Here is a 25,787-nt window from a genome sequence, read left to right as displayed (position 1 = left end):
TACACGGAATTTCCACAAAGAATAAACCAACATTATACCTCCTCCTCCTCCTCCTCCTCCTCCTCATCTTGTTATCAATAGGAAAAAACAAGCAAATCAACGTATACAAGCAAGTGCTAATCCAATATGTGTTCTTGTGTTCCTGAACCTCCATGCGTCCGATGTTCTCGTAAAGGATAATTGATACACGTGTTTTGTCGCCCGCCATAAGGGAAAACACTACCTGCGCATGATCACGTACACACATACACACACACACACACCGGAGCGAACATGTTAAACACTATACGTATTTTCATCGGTTTTTTTTCTTTGTTTTGTTCTCTCTCTCTCTCTCTCTCTCTCTCTCTCTCTCTCTCTCTCTCTCTCTCTCTCTCTCACACACACACACACACACACACACACTTGAAATCCCAACATCCGTATCCTTTCATTACAACATCCCGGCAGCCTACGTGGGCAGATCACACACACACACACACACACACACACACACACACACACACACACACACACACAGCTAATCCCTCACCACCTCATCTCCCTCATCCACTTCACTTCTTCCACACACGTCTTTACCACTTCCCCCAGCTCCTGCCTCTCCACTTCCCCGTATTAATTTTGCATATATCCATTTCAATCTCCGTCAACTTCCCTACTCCTCACTTTTCCACTATTCTGTTCTCCTCTTCTCCATTTCTATTCCTATATCGATGTCTTTTTCCTCCACTTCAGCCTCCCTCCTCCTCCTTCATCTCCACCTCTATCTTATTTATTTTGTATCATCCATATCATCTCCATTGCCTTTTTTTAATTTCCCTTTTTCCTCTACTGTTTCTCTCTATATATATGTCTATCTCGCTCTCCATCTCCATCTTTCTGGCACGACCACTTCCACAGCATCCAACATCCTCTCTCCATCTCGCATTTCACTCCCTCACTCCACGAACAACTCCACAATCCTCTCCGTTCATATTATATACATCCGCTTTTCTCTCCCTCGTTAGATTTCAACCTCTCGACTTGCTCGCTTAACTCCACCTGATACGATAGCTTCCACACCATACAATATCATCTCCCCATCACGCGTTTCACTCAGTCACTCCACAATCCTCTCCATTCCTACACCTGCTTTTCTCTCCCTCGTTAAGATTTCAACCTCTCGACTTCCTCCATCCACTCCACCTCTCCACCTGACACAATCTCCCAGCCAATCCCTCCATCCCCTCGAGCCTTCCCACCACTCCACCGCTCTCCACCAGCTGACGCACCACCACCACCACCACCGCCACCCTCACCACCCCCAGCATTCACCGCTCCAAGTAGGGACAGGCCGACCAACACCACAAAAGGAAGAAAAGTTTTTTTATAAGCAACATATGTAAACACGGCCGCAGGGAGAGATAAAGGGAGGAAGGGAGAGTTGGGAGGAAGGGAGGGAAGGAGGGAAGAGGTAAGAGAGGAGGAGGGAGGGAGTAAAAGAATAGAGGGTTTTACGCGAGGAGGGAAAAAAGAAAGTGTGTGGATGGATAAAATTGAGGGAGAGAAGAAGGGAGGAAAGAGGAAAGTAGGGAGAGAAGAGGAGGGAGGGAGAATGGGTGGGAGAGTAAGATAAAAGGGAGGGAGGGAGAGAAAGGTAGGAGGAGGGTAAGAAAGAGGAAAGTAAGGAGAGAAAGAGGAAGGGTAAGAGAATAGTGAGGGAGTGAGAGAAAGGAGGAAAAGAGGAAGAGTGGGAAGAGAGGAGAATAGGGAGAGCGAGGGAGGGAAGGAGAGCGAGGGGGGGAGGAAAGAATGGATAGAAGACTGACAGGAAGGCACAAGACATTCTCCTCTCTCTCTCTCTCTCTCTCTCTCTCTCTCTCTCTCTCTCTCTCTCAGTGTCACCCGCGAACAGTACCGGAATCCCACTGCGTCATGTAATCCCCTAGAGCATTGTGGCCTCGGGTTTTTACCTTTTAGGGGTCTTTTTATCCCCGCAGAGACCCGACGCAGGAGTCAACAAGGCGGCGTGACCATCGGCGGGCGCGAGGCATTACAGGGCGACCCGGGGTACTCCGCGACACCCGGCCCCCGTGTGGTGTTTGCACGGCGCCCGCTATGTGTCCTGTGCCTTGCTGTCAGTCATCCATTCAGGCTTCTCTCCCTCTCTCCATATCTACCTCATTCTTGTACCACCCACCCACCCTTCGTCTATCCCCCTTTCTCTCCATCCCCCCCTATCTTCCTATTTCATGCTCTCCCATCCTTTCTCGCTCCTTCATCTTCTCTCTACTTTTAACATGATAGTCTTCCCCCCACCCCATTTTAGTGTTACTTCAGTCTTTCACCGACTTCAATCAGGTGGTCAGCACTAGTATTTCCTTCTGAAAGGTCCCAACGTCCTCTTTAACATTTCTTAGTACCGGTTCTGTCGCAAATTACTCCCTACTGCGCGATTTTTACTCGCTCACTAAAATGTAGGACGGGGGAGATGGGAGCGAGCGCCCCCCCCCGTAGTAGGTGGGACGGTCGGGAGGGGGCGAGGACCTCCCATTAGGGACTGTTTTAAATATTGTGTAAGACTTAATCAATTTTTATAATTATAACCCGTGTGGCTGTGAATGGCGAGACCTAGCAATTCGGAGTGAAGCTGATGAAGACTAGACATTAACCCGTTTTATGTTATCTATTTTATTGCGTCTCCTTTTAGTCGCAGTGCATAGATAACGCTTGCAACCTCTCCTCTTCACCTTACTCCTGCGGTGCCCTCTTTCTCCTCTAAACATGTGAAAATAATGTATAAAATCTAAAATAGTCCGATGATGATATACAAAACTAGTAGTTGTGGTGTCACACCGTAGGTTGCAGAGGATAAGCGTTATGATAAGAGGCAACGCTGAAATAACGAAAAAAAAAACCGGAGTGATCATACAGAAGCAACGGACGGTGAGACAAAAGTGGAGAACCGCACGAGTGAAGGAGGCGAGCGGGAATAAGTAACATAAAGGCCGAGGTAACGGAAGGCGTAAAGGGAGAGACAGACAGACACAAGAGGCGCAACAAAACATAATTACAACTGACAGCAGAAGTGACAGGCGGAGACGCAGGTGTAGGGACAGAAAGAGACGGGAGACGACGAATGACAAGCGACAGAACGAGACACAACAGACAGACAGACAGACGTGACGCAGAAGGAACCACACAAAAAAAAGGACGCAGGGGAGGAGTGACAAAAGGACGTTAGGTGCGGGGTGACAGGTGGCGTGGCGGTCACCTGACGTCACAATTACTGGGGGAGGCGGCGGAGGTGGAGGGAGGGGGGGCATCTGTCACCTGGGCGACATAATTGTGACGGCTTGAGGAGGATAAGGAAACAGGTGTCGCTCGGGGCCCCAAGGTCGTGTGTGGGAGGGAGGGAGAGAGTCAGAGGGAGGAAGAGGGAGATAAGGAAAAAGGCTGACAGAGGAGAGAGGGTAGAGAGGGATAAAGGAGAACGCAGAGAGGAAAGAGGAGACAGGCAATAGGAGGGTGAGTGAGATAAGGGGGAACGCTGAGATTAGGGAGGGAGAGGCAATGTAATGATGACAAATGGTTGATAAAATGATGTTACTGCAAACAATGGTAAATGAATCTTTCGGCCACTCCTTCAACTCTTTATAGGAGCAGTGAGTAGCGGGCTTTCTTTTCACATTTGTTACCTATTTTTTTATGCCCTTGAACCGACTTCTCTGCTGTAAAAAAAAAAAAAAAAAACCTCACAGGATAAAGATAATAAAAGCAGAGACTAAAATGACAAACCAATATGTACAGTTAATATAAGTACCTGTCGGCATCGTGGGTCGGGGAGAACACCACCTCCTACCAAGCACCGGGGAGATCAAACCCGTCACCCCAACGCCGGGAGCTCCGCCACTTCACGCAGACTCTTCCTCCGTCTCACTCGTCGCTGTGAATAGCTTGAAACCAAATAAGTAAACTTCCGGTGCTGATATCCTGCACTTCCACCTCTCCTCTCAACCTACCACCCCCCACCCCCACCAAACACACATCTGGGAAAGCAAGAAACCCCCCCTCCACCCCCGCTACCCTCCACCCAACCCTTCCACCCCACCTCTATTCCTTCTTTGCTGTTAAGGTTAGAATACAAGAAGACCTAGTACAATAAAAGAATAGAGGAATTGATGGATGGAGAAAGGATGTATGTAGTTATGGATGAAGGGATGACTTGGAAATCGTAATGGAGGAGTGTGAGGTAAAGTGATGGAGGTATGGCCCCGGGCGAGGCTAGGGGGAGGGCGAGAGTGCTAGTTTGGGAGTTGGGGGGTTGAGGGTGGGGGGTGTAGACGCGCTCTCTCTCTCTCTCTCTCTCTCTCTCTCTCTCTCTCTCTCTCTCCGCTACGGTATAAACTATCACCAAAATTGGCTGCCGTATCATACATGCACTCACCAATTCCATTCAGGTAGCGGACGTAAAATTCTTATCGAAAAAAGGTGTTCATTGCTTCTCGTTTTATCAAGTCTTTCCTTAAGCTCCTTCACTCCCGGCAATTACAGATGAACAAGAAAGAACAAGGATTAACTGACTCTTATCAGACCGGCTTCCTTACTGCCTGGTTTATCTAGTTTCTTTTTCGCGGAGTTCAGAGCAGCAATTACATATGAAGAATTAAGACTATACTAAAACCAAAGTCTGGACTCCCACACCACCGCGGACCGATCACGGCGATTAGTCCTTGGTATTTACACCTCACTGCTATCTTGGAAGTCTTGGGTGCGAGTTTTCCTTTTATATTACTTTTTTTCTTTTTTGTCTTCGTTGGAATTCAGTGCAACAATTGCACGCACTAAGTTAAAGGTCCACAGTTGCATTGAGCGCGTGCGCACACACACAGTTGTATTTACATAGATAAGAGAACCAGAGCCTTCAAGCACGCACATATACACACACGCAATCGTATATTTCAAGTTTATTAAAGATCCAGACGCCATCCTCCCGCCCCCCCTCCCCGAACACACACAACAGCCGGCACTCACGGCAGGCAACGTTTAATTTGAAGACAAGCGTCGCAGATATCGCGGTTCTTTGTTGTATCCGGGGCAGATAAGGGGCGGCGCGCCTCATTCATATACAGCAGCAGACCGAGAAAAAAGGAGCGCGGGCTGCTCAGGAAAACTTAATAAAAAACACCAGTAAAGATGAGTGCGATTGTGCAGCGGTGGGCGAGGCGGGCAGGGAGGCGAGCAGGGAAGCGGGCAGGGAGGCTGGCAGGGAAGCGGCAGCAGCCCCGTGTCGAGCAGAACATTTGTGGCAGGGGCGGGAGTGTTTCTGTATATATAGTTAAATTTTACATACAAAAATGCACTCTTTCATTATATTGATAAATGAGGTCTACAGACAAACACACCCATTAAGCTGACTTCCTGCACAGTACAGACTAACACATGCTTTATCGAACCGAACCAACCTGTAAAATGGAATGCTATAGGCAGGTATTTTCATGGATTAATGGAAGTAATGCATTTCCCAGGATCAGCTGATATTTGTTTTGAGTCAATGGGAGAAGGGGGCTAGAGACAGCAGACCGCCTCCACCTATTAAACATCCTTGGGTAACACCTTGAATACCGAAATGAGGCACTACTTATCTGAGTAATGCAGCGAAATCCCTTCGTCCCCTGCCTCGTTCTTGGGTAGGGAATCCCCTTCATCGTTGTCGACTACGGAGTTGACTTTGACTCAGCACTCCCACAGCAGCTGAAAAGACAGAAATAATTGGTTAAACTAATAAACCTAACTCTGCCAGCAAGCACGATGGTGGGCTGAGGTTATGAGTACAAGAAAAAAACTGAACCAAATGCATAATGGAGAATCACAGACCCCGTGTTACTTGTAGACAGCCGACACACCAGCAAGGGAGGAATAATAAGGAATAATAAGCAAAAGATGTGGAGGTGGAGGAAAGGAGGACCAAAGCTGAGACCGCCATCGTCTTTCTAGGAAAATTCTTGCATCACACTTGCATGAATTTGAAACAATACTATGAAACCAAATGTACGAAAGTGAGAGATAAATAGAATGGCGCATAAACATTTTCCTGCACCTCTTTCCCTTCAATTCCTCATACTCGGCTGTTTTTCCTTCATGCAGGAATATTAGCGGCAGATAAATAGATACAAATAATTAAGTAGAAGGTTACATAGTTACATATAGATAGATAGATACATAGATAGATGGACCGCCAGGGAGATAAATAGTTCGATAGAAAGGTATTGGAAAGAAAGGAATAGAGAAAGACAGAAAAACGATATAAGTGTTTAGGGAAAGAGATAAGAAGGAAGGGAATAAGGGACAGATGTAACAGACGCAGGAGGAGGGATAAGATAGAAGGTAGGACAGGCGAGGACGAAAAAGCATAAGAGGGAGAGAGAGAGAGAGGTGGGGAGGAGGGTCTGAGAAGATGTAAGAACACACGCAACAAAGGACTTAATTTGGCCACTATGATAATCAGCGGGAGTAAAGTGTGCGGCGACCAGGCAAGGAGATGAAAGATTGTTTAATTAAAGCATACGATGGAGGGGGGGTGACGGGGGGTGAGGGGGGGAGGAATCAGGGCGAGGCGAGGGTAGGGGAGAGAAGGAGGGAGGGAGAGAAGACGGGTGGTGGGAATGGAATGGAGGTGACGTGGGAGTAAGGAAAGGTAAGTGATTGAGCGAGAAGGGTAAGTATGGGTAAAAGGGAGGGAGAGGGAATGAGGAGGGAGGGAATGAGGGTAAGTTTGAACAAAGAATGGAAGCAGGGGAAGGAGGGAAGAGAGGAAGACAGGAAGAAATGAATGAAGAAAGGGCGGATGAGGAACAAGGAGAAAGAGAGTATGGATTCTTTTTCTCATAAACCCAAAGGAAGGAAAGGAATAGGAAGAAAAATGGCAAGAGGAAGGGAGGGGGAAGGGTGGCGGCGGGGTGAGGGGGACTACGTGTACCCCTTCGCTGGCGTATACAATGGAGACGTGTCGCTGAGGCCTCGTGTGGGGCGCCGCGACAGGCCGGGCTTTGTGTCCTGAAGAGAGGAATGGGTGTACAAGCGGCTCTGGGCACCTTAGCCTCCTAGGAAGACACGGACCTGACTGCGACAGGGACATTACTCTGGCGGGGGGACATCTGGGACGGGAACATTGATGGGACCATGGACCTATTGGGAGACGGGGCACACTCACTTCCATTTAAGCTTCACCAAAAAGAAAGAGCCAGGATCCACATTCTTAAACGTATCAGGCTCCACTTACGACTATTTTCCAAGGCCACAGGGAAGATTAAACGAGTTTCCATGGGTGATTTTCTAGTTCAGGGTGCAGAAAGTCGTGCAAGACTATCACTAAGATCATATAAGTCCATGAAAACCCCGACAACTTCTACAAGAGACTTTTCAAACAGGCGAACATCCTTTTAGGCTGCACCAAGAAAAAGAACCAAGCTCCACATTCTAAAACTTACCAGACTCCCCTTACGACTTTTTTTCAAGGCAACAGAGATGATTAACAGGGTTTTCATGGGTGATTTTCTAGCTCAGGGTACAGAAGTCATGTAAAACTATCACTAGGATCAAAAACGGTCCATGGAATCACTAACAACTTCTACGAGACTTTTCAAACAGGCGAACTGAAGTCCCAATACCCTTAAGAATACGGCCTACGGGGAAGATTAACCGGGTATTCATGGGTGATTTTCGACTTCAGGGTACAGAAGTCATATAAAACTATCACTAGGAGCACAAAACAGTACATGAGAACCCCCAACAACTTCTACGACAGGCTTTTCAAACAGGTGAACTGAGATCTTGATACATTTAAGAGTACGGACTTAAGGACCATCAAAGGAAAGAACCAGAAATATACATGGACTTGAATCGTCACAATGGTGGGATATATACAGAGCAAGCCTTTACAGCAGTGTCTCCTATAAGAGTACCATTTTCATACCGTAAAAGGAAGCCCCGAGTCCTGTCTTTCTCCCCCCCACCCCCCTCTCTCTCTCTCTCTCTCTCTCTCTGACCACCTCCGTTCTTCACAATACTTAACGACGCTGCTTCCATTCATGTTTACTGATAATTCAACGAGTGGAGTTTCTTCCATCAAACATAAGAATCTTTATTTAGCGGTAATACGTTACACGAGACGCAGTTATCAGCAGATATAATCTTACATATAGGGCATAACGAAAATTCAACACACACACACACACACACACACACACACACACACACACACACATCCCAGTTATCTTAATCATATGCTCTTTAAAAATGGAGAATAAGAGGGTTCGTGAATTTATATTAGTAGAAGCATGTGGTGTGCTGAATTAGGTGTGTGTGTGTGTGTGTGTGTGTGTGTGGAGAGAGAGAGAGAGAGAGAGAGAGAGAGAGAGAGAGAGAGAGAGGTGACCGTCATGATATGGGTGGGTACAGATGTGAAGGGCTCCATATTGGGGGGCATCTTTTGAAGGGATACAAAAAAAAATAATAATATACGTACCAGGTTAATTATCTTTTTTGTTTTCCTTTCCTTATTGATTTTATTGTTCTAGTATTTTTTTTACAGCAGAGGAAACAGCTCAAGGGCAAAAAAAAAGGAAACTTATGAAAAAAAAAGTCCGCTGCTCGCTGCTCCTTCATCGCTGTCCTTCTTCACATGTTCATTCTCTCTCTGCCTTTCTTTCTCTTCTTTCTCTTCCTTCACTTTCTTCCCTCCAACAGCTTCTCCAATACTTCCTCCTCCTCCGACTATTCCTTCCTTCTTTTCTTTCTCTTCCCATTTCCGTCTTTCTTCCTTCCATCAGCTTCTCTAACACTTCCTTCTCCTCTTCTTCCTCCTCCTCCTCCTCCTCCTTCTTCCTTCCTTTCTTTTCATTCTCTTCCTTCCTTCTTTTTTCCTTCCATAAGCTTGTCCAACACTTCCTCCTCCTCCTCCTCCTCCTCCTCCTCCTCCCCTCTGACACCTGTAACAATGGCATTAATTTGCACCTGTGTCCTCCTCCACTGCTTCCTTGATCCTCCATTGTGTGTGTGTGTGTGTGTGTGTGTGTGTGTGTGTGTGTGTGTGTGTGTGTGTGTGTGTGTAGTTATATTCATTTCGTTGACTTTACTTACTCCTCTTTTTTCACTCCCAGATTTCGCTATTCTCTCTCTCTCATCACCATACTCTCAAACTCTTCAATGAACCACCTCCGCCTCCTTCCCCTCTCCCATCACTCCCCACTCCCCTCTCATGCCTCACCCACTCCCTCTCTCCTTCACCCAGTCCAACCCCCTTCCCTCCATCCCTCCCCCTTTTGCCGCCCGCATAATCGGTTATCCCTTGTGTAAGAGGTCAAAATGGAGAGAGAAGTCATAGAAAAGTCACGGTGAGAGAGGTTAGGAAGAAGGGAGAGGAAGGGAGGAGAAAGAGGGAGCGGAAGGGTGAGGTGATGGAGGGAGAGGAGGGGTGAGGTGATGGAGAGAGAGGAAAGGAGGAAAAAGGAGGTGAAGGAAGGAGAGGAGCGATGAGAAGCTGGTGGAGGAAGAAAAAAATCCATAAAACAATAATTTAGCCATCACATAAATCTAGTTATATCTTATCAGAGGTCATACATAAAAAACATAATTGTCATCGATTTGTCTATGATGATAATATATACCATTTGCAGACCGACAAGAAGACTGCCCCATGGAGAGCGGCACCACTGGCCGACTGCGGGAGAAACACATGAAGGTCACCTGCGCCTCGTGTCCCCGTCACTTTCTTGGACTCGGCACAGCCCAGTGAATCGGTAATCCGGCCGCAGCGACGCGCCATGCCAGTCCCCAGAGAGCTTAGTCGCCCCTACACAACGGCGGAGCGTGGGGGGTCGCTGACGAGGGCGATGAAGTAGGAGAAAGAGCCACCTGTTTTGTACTTTTTTTTTCCTGGAGCAGCGCCTGACGGGCTTTTTTATGTTTCCACCATCGACTCATTTCTGATTCCCTCCCGTTTTTATTTGTCCCGTTCAGCTCTCATTTTACCTCGTCTACATCTTGCCTCCTTCAGTACTTAACATCTTTCTTCCTTCTCCTTACTTTACCTAATCCTTCCCTCCTACACTCCTCTCTCATTCCCTCTTCATTCCTCCTCTAACTCACCTTCTATTTCTCCTTCTCCCTCCCTCCCTCCGTCACTCCTGTCTGACTTCCTCCTCCTCCTCCTCCTTACTTTCCTTTATCTCTCCCTACTACCCGGTTCTCTCATTCCCTCTTCATCCCTCTTCTTCCTCCTCATCTCCTGTTTCTCCTCCTCCCTCCCTCCCTCTCTCCCTGTCACCTCCCGTCTCCCACAAATCTTTCTCCGGCTGTCTTCTCTCTTGCCTCCCTTCCTTATGCGTTAACACATTGTGCATTGTTTGTTCTATTACATTGTCTATTGATGTGCTTGCGCTCTCTCTCTCTCTCTCTCTCTCTCTCTCTCTCTCTCTCTGGAAACACCTCCCGACACACACACACACACAAACACACACACACGCATTCCATCTTTACACAAAACAAAAATAAAAATGGAATAATACACCGATGAAGCATTAAAATAGTATGACCCAGGCGTGAATGAAGGACGCACAGAAATACTTTAATAATCTGAACCAAAAACGTTGAAAGTTGGTAAAAAAAGACGTCACGATGCAAATGAAACGAGGCTTAAAAATGTGCTTTCGAAGTTTTTACCACCAGCAACAGAGAGAGAGAGAGAGAGAGAGAGAGAGAGAGTAATGGCAGAGGGCGGGTAGGATGAAAAAAAAAGGCATACACACTCCTCAACCCTCAACCAAAACACGCCGGCAATTGTGGGTCTTAAAAAGGGCTTTGAAGATCAGCCTCATAACTCACGCCGTCACGCCCCGTTCACAGGCGGTTCTCAACACCCCCTCAGACAGACAGACACACAGAGACACACAGACAGACTGACACACACAAACAGATTATTATATATGGATGATATGAGAGACAAGACTGACATATACAGATAGATAGATAGATTGATAGATAGATAGATAGATAGATAGATGGATAGATTGAAAATTAAATTGAAAGTTTCTCATGTTCACTACCTCACACAGGCACAGACACACAAATAGATAGATAGAACGATGTAATGAGAGATTCACTGACAAATAGATAGAGAGATAGGTTGATAGGTTGAAAGTCTCTCTCTCTCTCTCTCTCTCTCTCTCTCTCTCTCTCTCTCTCTCTCTCTCTCTCTCTCTCTCTCTCTCTCTGCTCCTCTGAATCTAGTCTTCTCTCTCTCTAGTCTTTACCTCCTCCTTAAGTCTTTTTCTCCCCTTCCGTCTCTCTCTCTCTCTCTCTCTCTCTCTCTCTCTCTCTCTCTCTCTCTCTCTCTCTCCGCCCCTTTATTTTGCCTCTCCGCCCCTCCACCCTCCTCTTCCTTTTTTCTCCTCAAGTCTTCACGATAGAGAAATAACAACGCGGCGATAAATTGAGGTAATGGATATTGATGAGTCCTATTTGTTTCTTTTCTTTAGTGCCGGGCAAAATTTTTCTTCCCTTTCCTTCCCTCGCATTTTTTTCTTCTTCTTCTTCCCGGTAAATCGTCGCTGTTGGTGGAGGAGGTTTTGATCGCAATATAAAGAATAGTAATGTGAGTCTTCTTGCTCCTCTTGAGATATTATTATGCAGGGACTGGACCGGCGGGGAGAATATTATTGGATTAAGTCATTGTTTAAAAAGAAAGGTTGGTTGAGTCTGTACTATAATCGTTTAAGACTGGATATTTTTTTATTATATTTCTGAGCACTGCCTTTCTCCCTTTCTTCTTTCTTTCTTTCTTTTCTATCGTGGAATGAAGTCCAGATACTTTGAGGCAAGGCTGAGTTTGTGGAACCGATTAAGAACTGGCTTTTTGTGACTTTAATTTGAACTGATGAATTAAATGTTGAATGAAGTCAAGTCAATCTGTATGTTTTTAGAACAGGCTGAGTTTGTTTGGTCATTTCATAAGAGGTTCACTGGTAAGGAGAAGATGATAAAGAAACAATAGTAATAGTGTTTGGACTTCCTTTCTTCTTTTGAATTAGCGAATATTTTTTATTTGGTAACGGAATATACTGCAAAAGGCTGAAACTATTATAATCTCTTGAGAATATCGGATGTTGGTTTATTCTTTCGTTTTTTTAATATTTTTTTTATGTCCCTCTAGACAAATGATAAATGGATTGTGGCTCCCTTGTTTCAATTGGATATATATATTTAATAATTAAGTCATTGTATTGGCGAACAGGCACACCATTATAGTATTATTAAACCTCCCTGAGTTAATGCTTCACAGTAAGGCAGAGAAAATAATAATATAAAAGTAAGGATTTATCTTAAGTATATTCGAACTGTGTATTAATAAAGAAACCCCATGAGATAACTTCCTTACACTGAGAGGGCCCTCAGCATAAAAGAATAAGATTAGGGACTGGCTTTCTTCCCTTAGAGTGGTGTATACGTATATTATTTTACAGTCAAGTCTCTATCCAAAAGAAATTGTTAACCATTATACTCTCCTCAGATTATTTGTTTTGAGGCAATGGAGACAGACCAAGAGAGATAAAAATATATACACAAAAAAAGCCAGACTAGCGTTGCTCCCACAAAGTCAAAGACGATGCTAAAAAAAAATAATCCTGGGCACTGCATTTTTTCTTGAATTTATAGGATAATCTTGTGGTATGAAGCCATTGTGATCGCGTGTCTGCAGTCGTTGGGGAAGGCCGGAGCGCCATTCCTCAATTGGCTCCGGTCGGTGGTGAGACATGAACGTAAGATGAACGGCAGAATTAAGTCGTTGGAGAGGGAATAAAAAGGATCGTGTCGGGAATCGTTTAGCAGCACCGTGCACCGTTCTTTCGTCTCTCTCTGTGCTCAGCGACATAAACCTGTGATGTATATATTAAACAGGGGCGTGTCGAGCATTGTTTGGCAGCACTGAGCACCGTTTCTCCCCTTTTCTCTGTGTTAGCGACATACAGCCATATTCTTAGACATTTCGGCGCCAAAGCATTCATATTTGACAAGGCTTTCGTATATGTAATGGTCACTTCCAGGGGTAGTATTACGGCCCTGGTGGTAGTCTGACCCTTCTTCTGTACCGCGAACATTAAAAAGACTCATTTCTCAGCTCGTCTCTGTGCTTAACGACATAGGGTAATATTCTTAAACATATCGATGACCAACCATTCATAATTGACAAGGCTTTCGTATATGTATTGGTCATTTACAGGGGTACAGTATTATGGCCCTGGTGGTAGTCTGATCATTCTTCTGTACCACAAAACTTAAAAAACACTCATTGGAGCCCGATTGATCTTCTTTTCGGCCTTTATAAATAGTTGATGTGTGAACCTGTGATGTACTGTGGAACTGAGAAATCGGCTGTTACATGAGAGCTCCAAGAAAAGAATGTAGGCAGTTGGTTCTATGTTCTCAGCGTGAAATTAAGACTCCAGAAAGACACGGAGGAGTTTAGACGGTTTTGGGAGACTCGGAAATAGTTTACAGATATCTAGCACATTTTCCAGCATGTTTGGTCACACACACACACACACACACACACACACACACACACACACACACACACACACACACCATTGAATATATCGTGGAATTAAGTCATTGTTATTACCACTCCGGCCATTCCACTTACTTAGAACCCGCCCTCTCCCTCTCTCTGCCTCTCCCTTCCTCCTTCCCTCCGTGCCTCCCAACACCTCTGCAACTTCTCCTCGTCCCCGTCACCACCCGCCTGCCGCCCGCACGAGCCCATACCCACCCGTCCCACCCTTGTATACTTTCGCCGCTCCACGCCCCTCCACAGTCACAGGCGGCTGAACTACGGACCATTTTCTTTAATTTAACATTTCGTCGCCCAAGTTCGCATATTTGACAAGGCTTTCGTTGGGAGTTTCATGCATTTCCGTGGGTAGTTTTATGACCCTGGTGGTAGTTTGACTCTCCTTCCGTACCATTTACCTAAAAGAACACTCATTAGAACCAGACTGATCTCCTTTTTGGACTCTGTAAATAGTTGATGCAAGGGGCGGAAGCGTTTGAAAATATCGACCTAAGGTATTTTTTTGAGGTGGGCGAAATTGGGACTAAAGTAATGCTTCTTGATGTTTGACACTGAGAAAAAAAAGGCCACCGATTATAATAAACTCACCTACTAGTTCGTAAAGGAGGTGGACTACCGTAACTGGTCGCTATATTGTAAAGTCATGTGTTGGGCAGAAAAAAAAATAACAGAGAAACATGAAGGGAGGTAAAACTATGTGTTGGGAGTGGAAAAAAAATATAGAAACATGAATGTCGGTAAAACTAATCATGTGTTGGGGGTGGAAAAAAATATAGAGAAACATGAAGGAAGGTAATACTTCTCATGTGTTAGGCTGAAAAAAAAAAAAGAATAGAGAAACCTGTATGGGAGGTAAAACTAGTCATGTGTTGGGGGCGGAAAAAAACACAAAACATATTTGCTCTTAATTGAATGTCTTGAGGCTGAAACCTGAGAGGGATGGAAGACAACCCAGGTAGTTAGTATCTGAGGCTAAAATAGAGGGAGGTCAAGTTAATACTCACCCTAAAGGCTATTAAGGATATAACGGAGAAGGAGCAAGAGAGGGGAGAAAGTGATTACGTGGAGTCATATTTTCCGTGGGATGTGATTTAGTGTGATGCGGGAGATTGATTTTTTTTTTCTTGCGCGCGTCAAGACTGGAAGCAAAGGAGTGAGGGATGGCTTCTGTCTCACAAGAGCGAAAGGATTCCTGTAACGTCCTCTGTCTTCACGCAGGAAAACCTAACGACCATTTCCAAAGGCCAAAAAGGGGATCAATCGGGTTCTAGTGAGTGTTCTGCTACGCTCATGGTACAAAAGAATGATCAAACTACCAGGAGGGTCATAAAACTACCCCTGAAAATGCCCAAAACTCCTAAGAAAGCCTTGTCAAAATGTGTGTGCTTCAAACTCTTCCGCCTCTTACAACTATTACCAAAGGCCGAAAAGGAGGTCAATCGGGTTCAACTGAGTGCTTTTCTTAGGTTCATAGTACAAAAGCATGATCAAACTACCACTAGAAGGGTTATAAAACTACCCCTGCAAATGTCCAAAACTTCTAGGAAAGCCTTGTCAAAATATGTGTGCTTCAGACCCTTCCCCCTAGCACATCAACTATTGTCAGAGGCCGAAAAGGAGATCGATCGGGTTCTAATGAGTGCTTTTCTTAGGTTCATAGTGCAAAACCATGATCAAACTACCACTAGAAGGGTCATAAAACTACCCCTGCAAATGTCCAAAACGCCTACGAAAGCCTTGTCAGATGTGTGTCCATGGCCGTCGAAAGATTTAAGAACATGACCCTAAGTTAGTATTGTCGTCGCAGCCTCTTTTCTCAGCTTCAGCCTTCAACAAGTATTAGCTAAGCCGGCTCCTCCTCCTCCTCCTCCTCTTCCTCCTCCCTCTCCTGCCCGCTCTATGACGTATTAGTTTAACCACCCTCGTGCCCGCCTCCAGAGTGACGGACGCGAGAGAAAACGAGACAACCATCATGGAAAAATAGGGTTTGCAAGGCCGAAGAAAACACACAAGATGATCCATTTTTCTCCTTAGTGTTTATGGAGCAAATACAGGCAGGCGGGCCGACGTGACGAGGGGAGGAGGAGGAGCAGAGAGGTGGAAGAGGAGGAGGAGAGAGGTGGAAGAGGAGGAGGAGAGAGGTGGAAGAGGAGGAAGAGAGGTGGACGAGGAGGGAGGTGGAGTAAAACGAGAAACAAGTGGAGGAGGAAGGGGAGAAAAGGGAAGAGAAAGAAAGAGGCGGAGAAGAACGTGAAGTAGGTAAAGGTGGAGAAAGAGAAGGAGGAAGAGAAAAATAAAAGTGTAGTAGGACGAGAAACAGGAGGAAGAGGAGGAGGAGGAGGAGGAGAAAGGTGAGGAAGGAAAAAAAAAAGATGGCAAAGGACGAAATAGAGAAGGAAGAGGAGAAAGAAGTGAAGGAAAAGGATCAGAAAGAGTTGGAAGAGGAAGGAAAAAAGGAAAGAAGAGTACAAGATAATATAAAAAAAGGAAAGAAAAATACAAGATAAAATTAACAAGATGAGGGAAGGGAAAGATAAAGGAAAATAATAAAATGAACAAACAAGAAGGATAATAGAAAGGAGGAGGAGGAGGAGGAGGAGGAGGAGGAGGAGGAGTGAGGGACGTTGATGGAACAGGTTGAGTGAGGCTCCGAAGAGAAATGGAAGACTCCCAAAGATGAATGTGATGAGCGATCTTGATAACAGGTGTGTGTGTGTGTGTGTGTGTGTGTGTGTGTGTGTGTGTGTGTGTGTGTTCTGGAGAATTAGATTAGGCTTTCCAGTGTTGATTCAGGACACCAGGAAGGGGGGCATTAGCATATTAAAAATCACACACACACACACACACACACACACACACACACACACACACACAAACACACTGCTGACTGCTCGTGCCGCCCTACAAGCTCCAACACGGCAGCCTTCCTCCTGCCAGCTCTCAATGCATCACGTTCAGACTGACACACACACCATGGTCCATTATTCTTAAGCATGTCGGGCTCCCATTACGTCTATTTTCCAAGGCCACAGAGAAGAGATTAACGCCTTCTGCTTAGTGTCGCAGGCCAGTAACATATCTTGTCTCTCCTTGACCTTAACCTTTCATTACTATGGTGCATGATGATAACAAGGCCCATCCATTGCGACTATTTCCCAAGGCCACAGAGAAGAGATTAACGCCTTATCCTTAGTGTCGCAGCCCAGTAACATATTCTGCCTCTCCTTCACATTAACCTTTCATTACTAAGGTGCATGACGATAACAACGCCCATACCAGCTCTTCTACTTCACCGCCACCCCCAAGTTCCAGCACCTCTTCCCCCCCTGCTCCAGTGTCCGCCCCCCCAGGGTTACATGGCTCACAGAACACTTCCATGCGAGCTTCCATATCTTGGCTCTCTTTATCCCCCTGCTCCAGTCCTCCCCCAGGGTTACTCGACTCACAGAACACCTCCATGCGTATATACTTCCATATCTCGCTCTTTCTCCGAGTCGCGTGTGTTTGCCGCGGTAAACACTGCCATAACTTGGGCGTGCTGTTCTCGGTGTTTTTTGAGGGCGTGTCTGCGAGGACGAGCAGGGCGTCGGCCGCCGGCTCGTGGCAGGCACCCGCTCCGCATAAGGCAGGTGGTAACGAGGTCGTTTTTTACAGGTTTGTCGGGTTCACATGCTCGCGTGTATCTTCATGTCTGCATGTTTCGGCTTGTGTGTGTGTGTGTGTGTGTGTGTGTGTGTGTGTGTGTGTGTGTGTGTGTGTGTCACCCAGGCCTTGTTTTATGTGACCGTCTTCGTTAGTGATGAGTTATTAACTCATCACTCATCTTAACTGTTAAGAGATCGGGAGGGAGGGTGAGGGAGGGGCTAGAGTACATTGTCCCCTCGGTTGTGTCTGCTTTGCTAATGGCTGCTTCACAGGGGTTCACTTTGCCGTGTTTGCTGTAGTAATTGTCTAGACTATACCTTCTACTACTACTACTACTTTTACTGCTTCTACTACTACCACTACTACTGCTACTACTACTACTACTACTACTACTACTATTACTTCTACTACTACTACAACCAATGATAAAAGATGGTAATACTAATATTAATACTAATACTACTACTAATAATAATTGTAAGAATAGTGGTTATGAAATTTACAAGGAACAGAGTTAAAGACAATGCCATATTTCATCGTACCCAAATCAACTAGTTTATACGATGCAATATAATTTTATCTTCCTAGCCCTCATTCTCCTCCACCTCCTTCCCTTCTTCCTCTACTTACCCCTCTCCCGCCATCCCTAACCTCTCCCTATACTCCTCCTCCTATTCTGCCATCCTCCTCCAATCCCCCCTCCTCCTGCTCCTCCTCCTCCTCCTCCATCAACAGCTGTAAGTCTGGTCAAATGTTTACTCGGTGAAGTTAACGCGGCTCGTAATAACAGGCTTGGCACCGTAAACCCGTCGGGCTCACTTACGCCGCCTGACGAGGAAGAGATAGTAGTAACGACTGGCGACTTGGAACTAATGGTAACGGCCGGAAAGTTGAGGGTTATAATAATGGCGAGGACTGCACAGAAACGCGGACGAAAATGATGAAGAGGGAGAGGAGGAAGAGCAAGGAGGAGGAGGAGAGCACGGTTGCCAGATTATCGTACTCGAAGCATCACATTTACCAGCTTCTCCCCCATAAACATCACCAGGAAACAGGAATAATAAGCCAATAATAAACCATTTCAACAATAACTACAAATAAATCTCGTTATTGTGGCCCGGGAAACAGTTCTTGGGGATGGAAATCGGGAAATATGAGAAACTGAGTACGACAATCTGGCAACGTTGGAGGAGAGCACGAGCAAGCACAATATATAGCAGAAAAAAAAGAAAAAAAAATAAGAAAAAGAAAAAAAGGAAGAAAAAGAAGATAAAAAGCAGAACAAGAAGAACAAGGAGAAAAAGGGAAAAAAAGGAGAAAAAGAAGACGTAAAAGAAGAAGAAAAAGAAGAGGAGGAGGAGGAGGAAGAAAAACAGCAAGTAAAAAAAGAAGCGGAAGAACTAGAACAAGAACAACAAGAACGAGAAGAACAAGAATGGCACCAGCAAGAGAGAGAGAGAGAGAGAGAGAGAGAGAGAGAGAGAGAGAGAGAGAGAGAGAGATGGGTGGCTGGTTTGCGCCTTTGCGGGTTGTAAGTTTTGCCCAAATTGGTGCGATTTTCCGCCTGTTCTTTTTGGTTACAGCGAGTTAGTACATCACGTGGCGCTGTTTTTGTAGATTCACTCCTCCTCTTCCTCCTCCTCCTCCTCCTCCTCCTCCTCCTCCTCCTCTATCTTCTTTCTCGCCTTTGTCTTCGCCGCCTCCTACTTCGCCTCAATTTCCTTTTTTATTTCTTCGTCTTCTTCTTCTTCTTCTTCTTCTTCTTTACTATGTTTATTTAAGGTTTCCGATTTAGGTTTTCATATTTCTTTTATTTCCCTTCATTATCGTTTTAATTTTCCTCTTTCTCTTTCTTCTTGCTCGTCTTACTTTGCCTGATTATTTCTCTTATTTATTTATTTGCTTTCTTCTCCTTTACTATGTTCAATGTTTTTCGTTTTGTTCTTTATATATATTTGCTTTTATTTTCCTTCATTATCTTTCTAATTTTCCTCCTCCTCCTAAACCTGCTCCTTGATCGCCACCAACAAGAATGACCAGAAACTTAAAAGAAAAAAATCACACACACACACACACACACACACACACACACACACACACACACACACACACACACACACACACACACACATTCAAACAAGCATATCAGTCTACCAGCCAAACAATTTTCCTCCTCCACCTCCTCCTCCTCCTTCTACTCCTCCTCCTACCACCAGTCCTCCTCCAGCTTACCTCCCTCCCTCCCCCATTATCTTCCCTTTCTTCCTTCCCTTCCATTTCTTGCTTGTTACCTCCGATTCCAACTCTTTTTTTTTTCTCTCTCTCTCTTTCTCCTGCTACGCCATACATTTCCCTTATCACCTCCTCTTTCTCCTTCTCCTCCTCCACTCCCCTTATCAATTCTTCCTCGTCTTCCTCTTCTTCCTTAGCTTTCTCTTCACTCTCCTTCTCTTCCACTTATCATCAAATCTTCCCTTCTTCCTATCTTACCTTTTCTCCTCACTGCCTTCTCCATCCTCTCCGAGTTCTTGCTTCTCCTTCTCCTTAACTTTCTCTTGATTCCCTTTGCTTCTCCTCACTTCCTCCTATAATCTTCACTTGCCTACTATCCTTTCGTTCTACTCCTCCTTCTCCTCTTTACCTCCCCCTCCTTACCTTCTCGCCTCTCTTACTAGCCTACCTCTCCCTCACCCCCACCACCACCACCACTACCACAGCCGCCGCCGCACACGAACGAAAACGAAGGAAAGCCACAACAACACATGGAGTGCCCCCGAACAACGCCGCGCCGGCCGCCTCGTGAGAGATTACATCGGCGCTCCCTCTTTGGGCAAACCCTCGCCGCTGCCGGGCGGGAGGCGGCCTTATAGGGTACAGCGCCTCGCTCCCGATACAATCCCGCGCTAATGAAGAGTCGAGCGGTCAGACGCCACAATGACGACACAATGACATTAACGACGAGAGCACGGGAGGGAGGGAGGGTGGGCGGGTGGGTTTGGGAGGTATTGGTAGAGGGGGGAGGGAGGAAGGGAGGGAGGCTGGGTGGTTAGGTGGGTGGGGGAAGTATGGGAAGAGGAGAGAAGGAGGGAGGCGGGGTGGTTAGGTGGGTGAGTGGACTTGGGAGGTAGAGGAAGGTGAGGGAGGGAGGTAGGAAAAAGCATGGAGGGATGGAGGAAGGAAGGGGATGAGTGTAGACGTGTACTGAGACGGTAGGGGGTTGGCAGGGAGGGAAGGCAAGCGAGATGGAGGAAAGGATGGAGGGCAGACGAGTAGTGCGAGGGTGGGAGGCAAGCAGATAGAGATGGAGACAGGGAAGGAGAGATGGAGGAAATTAGGGAGTTTTGGAAAGACAGGTTGGCGAGAGAAAGGGAGTGTGTGATGCTTGAAGGAGCCTGGGATGCTAAAGGGAGTCTAATGATAGAGGGAGTCTGAGATGCTGGGGAGGAAGTGAATTATGCAAGATATCCTAAGAGAGAGAGAGAGAGAGAGAGAGAGAGAGAGAGAGAGAGAAAGGGGTACTGGACGGACAAGAAAGGCAAGAAAAGGAGAGAGAGCGGTTGTCAGCCACACAAGGTCATGGAATGGAGGAGGAGAAAGACCATGGACCATCAGATAAATATTAATTGAAGGTATGACGAGGCGAGAAGAGGAGAAAATGAGGAAGAGTAATAAGAATAGGATATAAAAATGGTTAATAAAATAGAAATAAGCGGTAAGCCTTGTCAGATATGTGTGCTTGGGCGCCGAGATGTTTAAGAAAATGGCCCTTCTTAATTTAATTCCTCCACATTGTTCACTGATTGCCCCGGCTTATAATTTCAGGGTTGCCACTGATGTAAGTACAGTACAGCGCCAATGCAACATTATGTGATACCTGTTTAATGAAGGAGTGAGTGTCTCGGTAAACAGCGATTACAAGAACGTTTACGACCTTATGAGAGCGAGGACATCCATCACCTCTTTGCTTCCAGTCTTGACGCTCGAAGCAAAAAAAAAAATCACAATATATTAATCTTCACCATCGCCGCAAATTATATACCTCGGAAAATATGACCCGGTGTAATCACTTTCTCTCTCCCCGCTGATCTCATTCCTCTGTTATAACGTAATGGTCTTAAGGATCAGTATTAACTTCACCTCCCTCAAATTTGCTCCGTGTTTTAGCCTCAGAGATTGATTACCTTGGTCGTCTTGCGTCCCTCTCAGATTTCAGCCTCAAGACACTCACTTAGGAGCAACGAACAGCCTCTCTTCTGCCGGCCTTGTCTAACCCAGAGTGACCATTATACCGTCTTCCATCTATCGTTTTTCTCTACAGTGTCTTTCTTTTAAATATAACCTCATTAACTTTCTGTTGATCTTACTTCTATTGTTTATTTTTTTGGCAAGGTTCTGTCATCCTTATCACTACCACAACCACCATTATTCTTAAATCAATATATTTCTCCTCCTCTTCTTACTCCTCCCCCTGCTCCTCCTGCTCCTCCTTCTCCTCCTCCTCCTCCTCCTCCCCTTACAAGGCCATTATAGTACCTTTCAAAACCGACAAATAAGCGGCGATAAACAAAACCTTTCCTTATTGAGAAAAGTACACACACACACACACACACACACACACACACACACACACACACACACACACACACACCAGGATAGTAATGTAGTACAGCAAAACAGGTGGAAAAAAAAAGCTGAGTGATAATAATAAATAAATACATAAAAAGTGACAGTAACACACATCGTAAAGGAAAGGAATGAACGGAGGAAACAACAACAACAACAACAACAACAACAACAACAATCTCTCCCCCTCGGACTGACTGACTAACACACACTCGGCCGTAAAACGAAGACTGACAACCACACAATAAAACAGACGAGAATAATGAATTCAGGGATGCGGAGTCGGAGTCGGAGTCGGTAAAAAATCTCCCGACTTCCGACTCCTTTCCGATACGAGTGATGTTTTGTGGCTGGGTGTTGTGTGGCGGGGTGTGGCGGGATTTGATTTGCCTGCCACTGTACTGCAGAAGCCGGGAAGATGGGAGGTGGGTGGAGTCGGAGTCGGAATCGGTGTCGCTAGCTTAAAATTTCCTGGAGTCGAAGTCGGAGTCGGAGTCGGAGTCGCAGCCTTAAAATTTCCTGAAGTCGAAGTCGCAAATTTCCTGGAGTCGAAGTCGGTATCAGGCGTCAATTTTATGGTATTCGACTCCACACCTCTTATACTAAAACACGCCGAAGGACAGTACTGCGAAAACAATAATAATAAAACCACACACATACTTAAACACACAAACAGACACACATACCTAACCCGTATAAGGCCACGCACCCTCGCACGCACCCCGTTGAGCGCGCGGCACGAGTGTAAAATTTAATGGAGGAGAGAGAAAACAAAGATTAGAAAGAAGACGAAAAAAAAAATGGAAAGGGAAAAAAAAACTCTTGCCTCTCATAAAACCACCGATGCAGAACCTTAAGCGACAGCAACAGGAGTTTAGCGGCAAAGACGAACCATAGTGCGCCAGGATAAACGGTGGGCAATAAAAGGAGGTACAGAAAAAGGCAAATGAGGAGAAAAAAACTATAAAAAAGACACAGTTGAGGGATATACAATACACGAGTCACATTATTGATAGTTTAGCGGCAAAGAGGAACCACAGCGCGCCAGGATAAAAGCTGTGCAATAAACGGAGGTACAGAAAGGGGACAATGAGGAGAAAAATAATAACAGTAAAAAACAAACAAAAAACAGCTGAAAATAAGACACAAAAAAGACCACAGTGTAGGTACAAAGAAAACCCACTGAGACGAAAAATAATAAGTTAATAAATAGAAAAGTAGTTCAAAAGGAGGTACAAAAAAAGGCCACTGAGTAAGAATAAATAACAAGAAATAAACAATAGCAGCTGAGAGATATCCACACACAAGTTACAGTATTGATAGGAGTTTGACTGAAAGGGAAGACCATAGATATAAATGTGTCGGCCTTTCTTTACTAACTTCTCTTCTTCTTTCCCTTTCTTCCGCCCTTTCTTATTTCGATTTTCTTCCTTCCTTTCTCTATTTAACCAAATCTTATTATAACTGTGTCGTCGCTTCTTTGATGCCTTATTTTGCCTTTTCCCTTTCTTGTTTCCCTTTCCTTCCTGTCACCGGTCTTTCTCTCTTAACCTTAACCTAACGCCATGACTTACTGCCCGCCACTTCTTCATGTATAAAACAAGCAATGTCTCTTGAAATGCTTCTTGAAATGCTATTGAAAGCCTTGAATAAAGAGACGGTAACACTCAGAATAAATTAGGTCGTTATGAGAACAGTTTTCCGACCACAGGAACAGATACACGAAGGATAAGAGCAAAGAACATAATAAATAAATACCAAAGTAGACAGAGCCCTGTAAAACAATAACAAAGAGGCGCATAAATACCGAGCGACAGTAATGCGAGAGGAGGCCAGGCGGAAAAAAGTTGACCCGCCAGCTCCGCCACCCACCCGCCGACTGATTGGTCACGGGTCGAGCCAGCAACACATTAGCCAATCAATTATTTGTCTGCTCCTCGCGGCGTGGGCGTCTGAGGGCGGCTTCAGGCTCACGACATGACACTTTAATTTATCTTTCTTACAGTGAGAGAAGACACCCCAAGGACTAGTAAAGAGACGTAACAAAATATGCGATATTAAAGAATTATGAAATTTAGGTCCAAAGCTTGATTCTATCCTCCTGAAAGAGTTGAGGTCATAGTGGAGGTCTTGTATCACTGACTTGGACACCACAGGAATGAAGTTGTAGGTAGGCTACTGGTTAACTCTTGCATCAATAAGTTTGACAGCATAGGGATGAAACTGAGTCAAATGTTTGTTGTTCTTATATTCAGAGTAGGGTGAAAGAGTGCATGTACCAGATAACTCTTGCATCATTAAGTTGGACAGCATAGGGATGAAGATAAGTCAAAAGTTTGTTGTCCTTATATTCAGAGTTAACCAGTGAAGGGGGTGAGAGAGTGTAGGTACCAGTTAACTCTTGCATCGCTTAGTTGGACAGCATAGGGATGAAGTTGAGTCAAAAGTTTGTTGCGGGCCATTTGTGTGCCTTATCTCGCTGCGTCCCGCCCGCCTCGGCTGACCCCTGGAGCCACGCTGAGCTACCCCGCGATGACTCAGGCATGTCCGGGCCCGTGTTATCCTAGCCATCAGGAGCTCATTACCGCGTCCCCCGCCTGCCCTGCCTGCCTGCCATCCCCCGCCTCTCCCAGCCACACGCCACAGCCCTCATAGCCCCTCCGTGACCTCTCGCCATTCTCGTCAACCGTCATGTCCCTCCTGCCAGCCCCGCCCCTCCACCCTCATGTTCTGCCCTTCCTTCTCTCTTGCTTGACTCCCCTCCTCCTCTTCCTGCCCCAATACCAATGCTTCGCCCCCTAACCTAACCTAACCTAACCTAACCTAACCCATGCCCAACTCAGTCCTCACTTAAAACTCCCATCGTAACTCAGCCCCGCCCCTCCACCCTCATGTTCTACCCTTCCTTCTCTCTTGCTTGACTCTCCTCCTCTTCCTGCCCAGTGCCGATCCCCAATACCAATGCTTTGCCCCCTAACCTAACCTAACCTAACCCATGCCCAACTCAGCCCTCACTTAAAACTCCCATCATAACTCAGCCCCGCCCCTCCACCCTCATGTTTTGCCCTTCCTTCTCCCTTGCGTGACTTTCCTCCTCCTCTCCCTGCAGAGTGCCGACCCCCAATACCAATGCTTCGCCTGACTAACCTAACTTAATCTAACCCATGACCCATTCAGCCCTCAATAGCGACTCCCATTATAGCTCTCTCACATCCTTATCGTATGTCCATTCCCTTTCCCCTTCCCAATTCCCAGTACCTATGCATCGCCCCCTAACCTAACCTAATCTAACCTAACCCATGCCCGACTCACCCTTCACTAAAACCTCGCATTATAACTCGCTCACTTCCTTATCATATGTCCTTTCCTTTTTCCCTCTTCCCCCTTACCCCAAGCCCCCTACTGCCGGTCATCCACTTCCATCCCTACTTTCCGTCTCGTGGTCTGCCGTAGTGACCCATAATACTAATACTCATACTAATACTCTTACTACTGATAATGATAGTTTTATTTCGCCCAGCGGCATAACAACAGGAAAACAGAAAAGAAGGGTACAGACGATATTTTTTTCTCCTATCTATATCCAGCTTTGGCCATTTCCTGCACCTAATTCCTATTATTTGTCTTTTTCTTTCCTTTTCTTTCCATTCCTTTATCCTCTTTCAGTCCCTCATACTATTATCTTTAACACCCTTACACACACACACACACACACACACACACACACATATTCCATGTCTCCAATCATTTAATATCCTCCGTCATCACCTGGTCTCCTTTTACGTGTACATATCTTCACGCCCTCCTCCTCCTCCTCCTCCTCCTCCTCCTCCTCCTCCTCCTCCTCCTCCTCCTCCTCCTCCTCCTCCTCCTCCTCCTCCTTCCCTTTGTTGTCACACTCGCCTTTCTT

The 25,787-nt window shown here is 45.8% G+C and overlaps 2 long non-coding RNA genes across 2 annotated transcripts in view; both read right to left on the bottom strand.

Moving 5' to 3' along the window:
* The window catches only part of LOC127004248 (uncharacterized), a 132,008-nt gene extending 126,548 nt beyond the window's left edge, over positions 1–5,460 (bottom strand). Inside the window, exon 1 of the long non-coding RNA XR_007757709.1 lies at positions 3,803–5,460. This is a non-coding gene — a long non-coding RNA (uncharacterized LOC127004248). The remainder of the gene's footprint in view (positions 1–3,802) is intronic.
* Positions 5,461–5,469: 9 nt separating this feature from the next.
* LOC127004249 (uncharacterized) overlaps positions 5,470–25,787 on the bottom strand; it is a 79,526-nt gene continuing 59,208 nt past the window's right edge. Inside the window, exon 3 of the long non-coding RNA XR_007757714.1 lies at positions 5,470–5,733. This is a non-coding gene — a long non-coding RNA (uncharacterized LOC127004249). The remainder of the gene's footprint in view (positions 5,734–25,787) is intronic.

Source organism: Eriocheir sinensis, chromosome 27, assembly GCF_024679095.1.
Source record: "Eriocheir sinensis breed Jianghai 21 chromosome 27, ASM2467909v1, whole genome shotgun sequence".
Taxonomy (NCBI): Eukaryota; Metazoa; Arthropoda; class Malacostraca; order Decapoda; family Varunidae; genus Eriocheir; species Eriocheir sinensis.
Note: the sequence above shows the minus strand (reverse complement) of the source record. Positions and strands in the feature narration are given on the sequence as shown.